Raw genomic sequence first — 9,140 nt, forward strand, 5'->3', positions numbered from 1 at the left:
CAGGGGGCAGAACTTCTAAAAGCTCTGCTGGTGATTCTAAGATGCAACCGGGGGTTGAGAGCTCTGCCTCTTTCCTCACCCCATCCCCAACCCCCTTGGGGCAAAACGTTCTGTGAGTACAAAGGCGATTGTATTTTCTTTATGGGGAGTGACACAAGCGGATGGTCCCCGAACTTCAGCACGCATCAGAATTACCTGGCGGGCATGTTAAAACACAGATTTCTGGGGCCCACTCCCTGCATTTCTCACTCAGTTGGCCTGGGGTGGGGTCATAACCAACAAGTTTTCGGGTGTCACGGAGGCAGCTGGTGGGGCCCACCCTGGATGAGCCACCGCTTTCTGCAAGGAAGCATTTCTGCCCCCAGTCACTGTATTGGTCCTCACCCCGCCAAGAGGTGAGTCCCTCCCTCTGAGGTGAGGGGCGCAAGCCCGAAACAGAGCCCCCATTTTAATGCATCTCATGGCAATTAATGCAACTGGATTTCTGGTGGGGTTTGGAAAAGTGCTTGAGGAGTGGTCACAGATCACCCGGTGCACGACATTAGGAGCTCTGGGTTTTCCCTCCTCCACCCCCCCCACCCCCCACCCCCACTGCCTTGGGGCACAAACCCCTGATCTCAGCCTTTGGTGGGAGGAGAGAGCTGAAGGGTTGACAGTCACAGGCTTAGGAATTCCGTTGCTTTTCATGCTGTCAGGTGGGTCACGAGCCCTTTATTTGCTCATCTCTCTGGACTTGACTTTTTAAAATTTTTTTAGGTTGACATTTATTTATTTATTTATTTATTGAAAGAACGATAGAGAGAAAGCAGGGGAGGGGCAGAGAGAGAGAGGGAGACAGAATCCCAAGCAGGGCGGAGCCTGATGGCGGGGTTCAGGCTTCACAAACCCGTGAGATCGTGACTGGAGCCAAAGTCAAGAGTCAGACGCTCAACCGACTGAGCCACCCAGGCACCCCTAAAAAATTTAAATCTGTTTTTATTTTTACTGTGGCAAAATCACACGACATTTGCAATCGTCATCATTTTGAAGCATTCCGTTCGGTAGCATTAAGTACATTCCCATTGTTGTGCAACCGTGACTCTTCATCTCTGGAATTTTTCATCTTCCCAAACGGAGGCTCTGTATCCATTGAAAACGAACTCCCCATTCCCCCTCCCCTCAGCCCCTGGCGGCTACATTTCTCCTTGCTGTATCTGTGAATTTGACTCCTTCAGGTCCCTCGTATAAGTGGACTCATACAATATTTGTCTTCTTTGTGCCTGGTTTCTTTCACTTGGCACGATGTCTTCAATTCTAAACCGGTCTGTGATCTCAGTCAGAATTATTATACCAGGATGGGGTCCGACAGAAAACTTTGGACTCAGAGGGTCCCAGTTTCGAGTCCTAGCTCTGCCTCCTTTGGTGATGTGATTTGGGACGACTTACTTAATATGCCCTGGGCCTTAGTTTTCCCCAAACTCAATTAGGAAGTCTTATAATATTTATCTCATGAAGTAGCCAGGAGGACTACGGGACAGCAAATATAGGACATATTAGGTAGTGAGAGCGAGCTAGCTCTCCCCCCAGCCTGGAGAAACAGAAGGCTCCAAGGGGTTAGGTGACCCTCCTTGGGGTTAGGTAGGGGAGTGGCTGTAGATAAGGTCCCATCCTGAGTCACGCTGCCTCCTCCTGGGCTTGTGTTTTCTGTTTCCTGCAAGGCGGAAGTCTTGTTTCTACAAAGCGAGCTTGGCCAACATCCATGCATGTCTGCATTGCTGGCGTGTGTAAAGAACTGCTTTTGCCTTTTAGAGTATTTTAAAATGAGCTATCTGCTCTGTTCTTCCCCCCCCCCCCACTCTCTTGAGTTTAAAATGCAGTGCTAACAAAATATTTTTGGCATAGTAAGCATAATATATTGAATGGTTTTTATAAAGGATTAACGTAACTTGGAATCCTATTAAGCCTAAGAAAGCAGTTCTCATTAAGATTCCAAATTATGCCATGCAGTACAGTTTTTATGATGATTAGGATAGGCAAAATAGCAAGGAAGCAGAATTTTCTTGGCATAATGCAAACTTGATATCATGATCACTTACAGCCATCTGTGGTTGTTCATGAGGCCTTGGGTACTGGGAAAAAGAGTGTCCTGGGTGCCCTGAGGCCATGGTTCCCAATGTTGGCTGAACATGAGAATCACTTGAGGGGATTTTGGAAATCTCAAATGCCCAGATAATGCAATTCCATCAGAATTCTGGGGGGAGGGGGGGGGTTGGATCCAGGAATCTGTATTATTTTTAAGTCCCCAGGTCATTCCAAGGTTCAGCCACTGTTGAGAACCCTGCTCAAGTCTCAGTGGTAACCCACTTGCCTTTCCTTTTATAGTCTTCCTCATACAGATCTTGTACATATTTTGTTATATTTATACCTAAGTATTTCATTCTGGGGGATATTAATGTAAGTGGTATTATGTTTTTAATTTCAAATTTCACTTGTTCATTGTTGGTATATAGGAAAGTGATGAACTTTTGTGTATTAACCTTGTATCCTGCAACCTTGCTCTAATTGTTAATTAGTTCCAGTAGGTTTTTCTTTTTTCTTTTTGACAATTCTTTCAGAGTTTCTACATGGATCGTCATGTCATCTATGAATAAGGACAATTTTATGTCTTCTTTCCCAATCTGTATGCCCTGCCCCCCTTTTCTTGTCTTACCGCATTATTTAGGACTTCCCGTACAATGTTGGAAGCAGTGGCGAGTGGAGATATTTTTGCCTTGTTCCTGATCTTGGCATAAGATCATGAGGTTTTTACCATGAAGTATGATGTTAGTGTAGGGTTTTGTTGATGTCCTTTACCAAGATGTGGAAGCTCACCTTTATTCCTAGTTTGCTGAGGCCAGATGTACTTTTGCAGCCACTTACAAACTGTCTCCCGTAGATTGAACCAAAGCTGTCACCCACTCAGTTTGCATGGGTGTGTGTGTCTGTGACTTAGTCTACAGATAGGTTCTATCCCGTATAATCCTAATAATCATACTCTCGTTCATGCTACACTCATTCATTGAATGTCTGTCATGTAGACACAACATTAAACAGGATAGAACACACAGAACCTACACTCGTTTTTTTTTCATTTGAATGAAATTGTTTTACTTTTTTTCTGATTATAAACACGCTACCAGCAATACAGAAGAGATTACAGAATAAAAATAAAAATGTCTCTTACATACCACCCAAAGGCAGCCACTGTCAACAATTTTTTACATGTTCGGCAATGGTTAAGAGTTTTTAATAGCAAAAAAGAAAAATTAAATGAAATTGGGAACAGTGAGAGAGTCCAATTAAATTCTTTCAATTGATTTTTTTATTGGGATAAAATATGCATAACATAAAATTTATTCTTTTAAAGTGTGCTATTTAATGGCATTAGCTGCATTCGCAGTGTTGTACAGCCGTAGCCACTATTCACGTCCAGAACTTTTTTATCATCCCAAATAAAAACCTCATACCCATTAAACACCAACTCCTCATTGTCCCCATACGCCCGACTCTGGCAACTTCTATTATACTTTCTGTCTCTATGAATTCACCTATTCTAGGTACCTCATATAAGTGGGATATACGATATTTGTCTGTTAATATTTTTTAATTTTTATTTTATAGAGAGGGTGCGTGGGAGCGGGGAAGAGGGACAGAGGGAGAGTGAGAGAGAATCTCAAGCAGGCTCCACATTCAGCACACAGCCTGACACGGGGCTAGATCTTGTGACCCTAGGATCATGACCTGAGCTGAAACCAAGAGTTGAACATGCAACTGACTGAGCCACTCAGGCACCCTTGTCTGTTAATATTTTGACAAATAGCCACATAGGTATCTCTTTTGTATGTTTGCACAGGCACACACACAATTTTATGTTTATTAAATATTTCAACTCATATGATAATGTACCTTATCACATAATAATTTTCTATAATCTTCTTCATGTAAATAGATATATATATATTACATGGCATTCCACCGATGTCCTCTTGACATATATTTAAGGTTCCTTCACCCCATTTTATTGAACAATGCTTACAATTATTGTCTTTGGATTTATATCACTTTGCACTTGACTGATCATCGTTCGGGATAAATTCCTAGACGTAGACTATTTGGTGCAAGACTATGAACTAAATTTTCTTACATGTTGTCTTAAAAGCAATACATTTTCCCTGGGGCCAGTGGCTCTAGAACAGTTGGAAGTTTATTTATTTATCTATTTATTTATTTATTTATTTATCTATCTATCTATCTTAAAATTTTTCCACAATGACCAATTCAGGAAAATGATGTCTACACATAGCTAGGACCCAAGGGTACAAGAACATCGGGCTCTAGGGGTCCCCAACAGACCAGGCTGAGCCAGTCACCGCTGAGAAAATCCAGACACAGAGAGATGAGTGGTAATGACACAAGAAAGGAATTTATTTCAATGAGGCCAACTGGGAGAAGACAGAGGACAAGTGTCTCAGAGACTGCCTTCAAAGTGCTGACAGTACTTCCAGGTTTATATTAGGAAAATATGGGACGAAGGTCAATGAGTATGTGCAGGTGGGCAGAGAAGGCCAAGTCCTCAGTGTCTTGGGGTCAGTCACGGGTGGAGTCTGCTGGCTCGGGGCACTCCTTATTACTTGAAGGAATAGTTTCCGTTCCCATAGGGGACTCTTTGCCATCTGTGTCTTTTGCCTGAGTCAGGAGATAAGATGGAAAGAAGAACTTAATCCATTAGAAGGTAGAAACAAAGGTCAAAATTGGTAGGTAATCGAAGTCCTCTTTCATACAGGCAAATGTGGTCCAAAATTAAAATACTGAAGTTTTATTCATGGAAAAAGTATACATTCTTACAAACAGAATATATGTTTATGGAATAGAAGGATGTTATTAGAAATGGATTAGCTTTTTTTTTAGCAACAAAAATATTAATATCTAGCAACATGAGGAGAGTTTGGGAATCTTCTTTATGAAATCAGATTAAGGGCTGCAGAGAGGTCATAGAGTCTGGATTTGAACAGGTTTGGTGGAAACAGTGTCACTTGTTGCTGTGGTGACCGCGATTTACTTATTAGATTTGCCAAAGGGAAGGTTAGGGGGAAATGAAGACGTGTAGCATCACATTCCACACATTCCATTGTATGGATGCCTCTCAGTTTGTCCTATTAAGAGACATCTTAAGACTATACCTTCAGGGATCATTTCTATAGTTTGGCTAGGTGCACGAGTACCGTTCAATTGTGGGTAATCAGTAATACAGTTGCCATAAATATTCATGTGCTGGTTTTCTGTGTAAACGTAAGTTGTCAGCTCCATTGAGTAAATACCTTGGAGCGTGATTGTCAGATCACGTGGTCAGCCTGTGTTTAGCTTTGTACCAAATTGCTCAACTGTCTTCCAAAGTGGCTGGGCCACCTTGCATTCCCACCAGCCATGAACGAGAGCTCCTGTCCTGCTACACCCTCACTAGCAGTTGGCGTTGTCAGTGTTCTGGATATTGGGTTTCCTAATAGGCATGTAGTGGTATCTCATTGCTGTCCCCATTTGCATTTCCCTGGTGACCGATGACTGTTAACGATCTTTCATATGCTTATTTGCCACCTGCGTGACTTCTTTGGTGAGATGTCTATTCATGTCTTTTGCCCATTTTTAAATTGAGTCGTTTGTGTTCTTATTAAGTTTTAATGGTCCTTTGTATATTTGAGGTACAGGTGATTTGTCTCTCGTTCTCTAATAGTATCTGTTGCAGAGCAGAAGGTTTTCATTTTAATGAAGTCCAAATTACCGATGTTTTTCCTTTCGTGGATTGTGCTTTTGGTGTTGTCTCAAAAAAAGTCGTCAGCAAACCCAATATCACCTGGATTTTCTCCTGTGATGGCCTATAGAAGTTTTATAGTTTTGCATTTTACATTTAGGTCCATGATCCACTTTAAGTTGGTTTTGGTGAAGGGCGTGAGTTCTGTGTCTAGATTAATTTTTTTGTCTGTGGCTGTCATCAACTACATCTGCCCTCCCTCCCCTCTCCCACTCACGTGACATTGTGGAGTCCGATTTCTTCTTTGCCCTGAATTCTAACCTCCCTGTCTGGGGCTGTACGTAGTGTTGGACCACACCTATGTTTAAGGATCCAAGTCCAAGTTCAAGTTTGGCTGAAATCCTGATTCAAACAAACTAGAACCAACACTGGGGTTGGTTTGGCTTGACTCTGAGTGCCTGAGATGTCTCCTGCCCCTCAAGGTCACTCTGCCTGGGTGGATGGGCAGGGAGGCCTGCCCCTCAGGGAGTTAGCCTCTGATTTCTCACTTGCTTTGTTCTGCCCATCGTTAGCAACCTAACAACACTTCATGTCTGTCTACTCTGTAAAACATTGCTTTTGCATGTGGTTCCTGCTCAAGGAGTACTGGGTTTGTTGGATTTGTTCCTCCTGGCCACCTCCCAGCTTTCTAGAGAAAAGAAAAAAGATACAGAGATCAAACAGAGAGAGAATAAAGGTTCAGCAGAGGCAGGAAATCAGAGCAATGATGACTTAAAACAAGATAGTTCCCCTGAGCATCTCCAGAGCCATGGAGGGTAGGTTGGAGGAAGAGTGTAGATGTTCTCTCATACATTGAATGGGGCCAATATTGACTAAAATAAGGTGATATGTGAGGGATAGGTAACAAAATGACGATAGTTTAAATAAATAGAGGGCAAAACCCCTTCCATTATTTATTTAAGGACTACTCAGAATCAAGTCATTTAAGGGCAGCGCGTCCATGACTGGTAGAACTGTAATTTGGTATCTGAAGGGCAATTTGTCAATAGTCAGAGGAATCAGTTTAATTGGGTACACTCGGGGCAAACAGGTGTGGTATACCTGAGACCTAGATCTTTCTGTCATGATTCTGAGCACATGGCTTTTGAGTCATGGTTCAGATAACTGCTGTCGCTCCAGCCATCAAATATGCATCCCAGCCAGTGAGAAGAAAGAAGGAGGAGGAGGGTGCGTTTCTTCCTCTTAAGGACATTTCTAGGTGGCTGTAGACACCAATGTTGCTTATATTTCATTGGGTGCTTTAGGTGCAAGGAAGGTGAGTAAGCGTCACTTTCTTCTGGGTGCTCATGTACCTAGCTAAAGCTTGAGGAAAATGGGAAGAAGAATGGGAAGAAGAAGGGAAAAGTCACGTTCGAGATAGAACCTTGTCATGGTACCCTAAGCGACTTTTACTTTAATACTAAAACCACGGTGAAGAGGGTGTCAGGAAATTCAGTTCATCTATTCTCCAAGAGAGGCTGACCAAAGTACCGGTAAAGCCAAAGTCACCTCTTAATAGAAACCCCAACAAATGGTGACCTTTTTGGATTTTTTATCAGTTTTGATATTTCGTGGCACTGTTCACCCTCTTTAAGGCTCTTGAAGTCTGTACTCTCTGGAAGAAATGATCGCTGAATCATGGGACAGTGACCGTCCAGTGATCCTGAATGGAGGCAAGGCAGCCAGGCCCCTAGCCTCACTCTCCTCCTGAGCAGAGTTCAATGCTCTTTAGCAGGGGCCGGATGTGGAAGGTCATGGAAAATGTTGTCACTTATAGGTGCATAGGGTTTCACAGACGGTGGTGTGTGTCCGAAGCCTTTATTTCCCTCTTCTTGGATTGGGTTTTGAGACAACATGTGGGTGGATCTTTACCAAGAGGAGCCCACGCCTGTCCTTAAAATGCCACTGAGCCTTTCCTGTCTCCCAGGGTCTATCCCATGAGTGCCCACCCCTCCATCAGCAGCGATGGAGCCACTGCCTTCAGCATTTTGCTCTGCCTGCCGAATTTCGGTCCTGTGGAAATGGTCTTGTTTTCACAAAAAGTGTGACTTCTGTCCCTCCAGATAGCTGCGAGTCCTACCTTCTGTTTCGGAAGTTCTCAGTAACAGTGCAACATCCCAGCCATGTGTCTTGGGCAAATCGTTACTGACAAGAAAGGCCTGAAGCCTGAAATATTGCCTCTTTCAAGCCCATTAAAACACATTCAAGGTTACCTCCAGAGTGGCTGTCATCCCGGTGTGCCTTCTCGAGTGACATCGGAACAGTAGGAGTGACGGCCACTGTGTGAGTGACAGGGCTCCGGGGCGTGTCTCACCCGGAAATGTCAGCCTCCGTGGGCGCGGAGGGGGTGCTCGATTTCTTTTTGACCCCCAGACACGGTCTTCTGTGGAGTTCTCTACGTAGGAAATGCCACTCCCTCAACACCCACCACGAGTGGCCTCGGTTCGCTGGCAAAGCGAAGCAACGAGAACCAGCGACAAGTGTGGATGGAGAGCAACGTGAGACCCCGTGGGCCCTGGGTCATCTGTGATGCGGTCACAGAGTCTACGTAGAACGCACGCCTCAAGCTCAGCCAGTGGCGTGTTACGGCAGCCCAGCTTCCCAACTCGAGGAGGGCCCCACCGAAGTTACACAGGCACGCCTCTGCGTTCGTTAATTCTAGCCCCACGATTTTAGCTGGGTTTAGCCAAAAGGGATGCTTTGAAGACGCAGCTGCTTGACATCTCTGATGAAGAAACTACTTTGGATCCTCCATTCTGCCTTTCTGCCAACCGTCTGAACCTCACTGGCCATTTCTAACCAGGGAGGGGGGGCCCGAGCTTTGCTTGGGTGGCTCCCCCAAGTCCAGGCAAATAGCCTCCTGTTCTTCTGAGATGAACCCACTGCCCTTCAGCATCTTGGGGGCCGGGGGCCCGGGGGACCCACCCAGTGGCAGTTCCGGAGGCCTCCTGGACCAGTGCCGGGGCTGGTGGTTCCAGGTGGGTGGACAGGGGCGCGGGGGTTCTGGGCAGCTGTGGATGTGGGGGCTTTGCCACGAGGTCTGGGGGGGGGGGCTCATGCGGAAGGAAGGGGTTTATACCTTCACGCCAGGTGATACATGTTATTAAATAAGATGATTGGGAGCGGATGCCACAGATGAGACCTGCTTCAGGAGGGGAGAGCTGCCATGAAATCCGCAGGACTCGGGTAGAGGCCGGGCTCCGGGACCTCGCCTCCAGTTGTCGCTTATGACAGGGACGAGTTGGCAGAGTTGGGACGAGCAAAGAAAAGAGTTCACTTCTTTTGGTTTTGTTTTTAAGTTTATTTATTTTGAGAGAGAGTGTGGGGGGGGAGGGGC

This window comes from Panthera uncia (genome assembly GCF_023721935.1).
Source record: "Panthera uncia isolate 11264 chromosome A1 unlocalized genomic scaffold, Puncia_PCG_1.0 HiC_scaffold_16, whole genome shotgun sequence".
Lineage (NCBI taxonomy): Eukaryota > Metazoa > Chordata > Mammalia > Carnivora > Felidae > Panthera > Panthera uncia.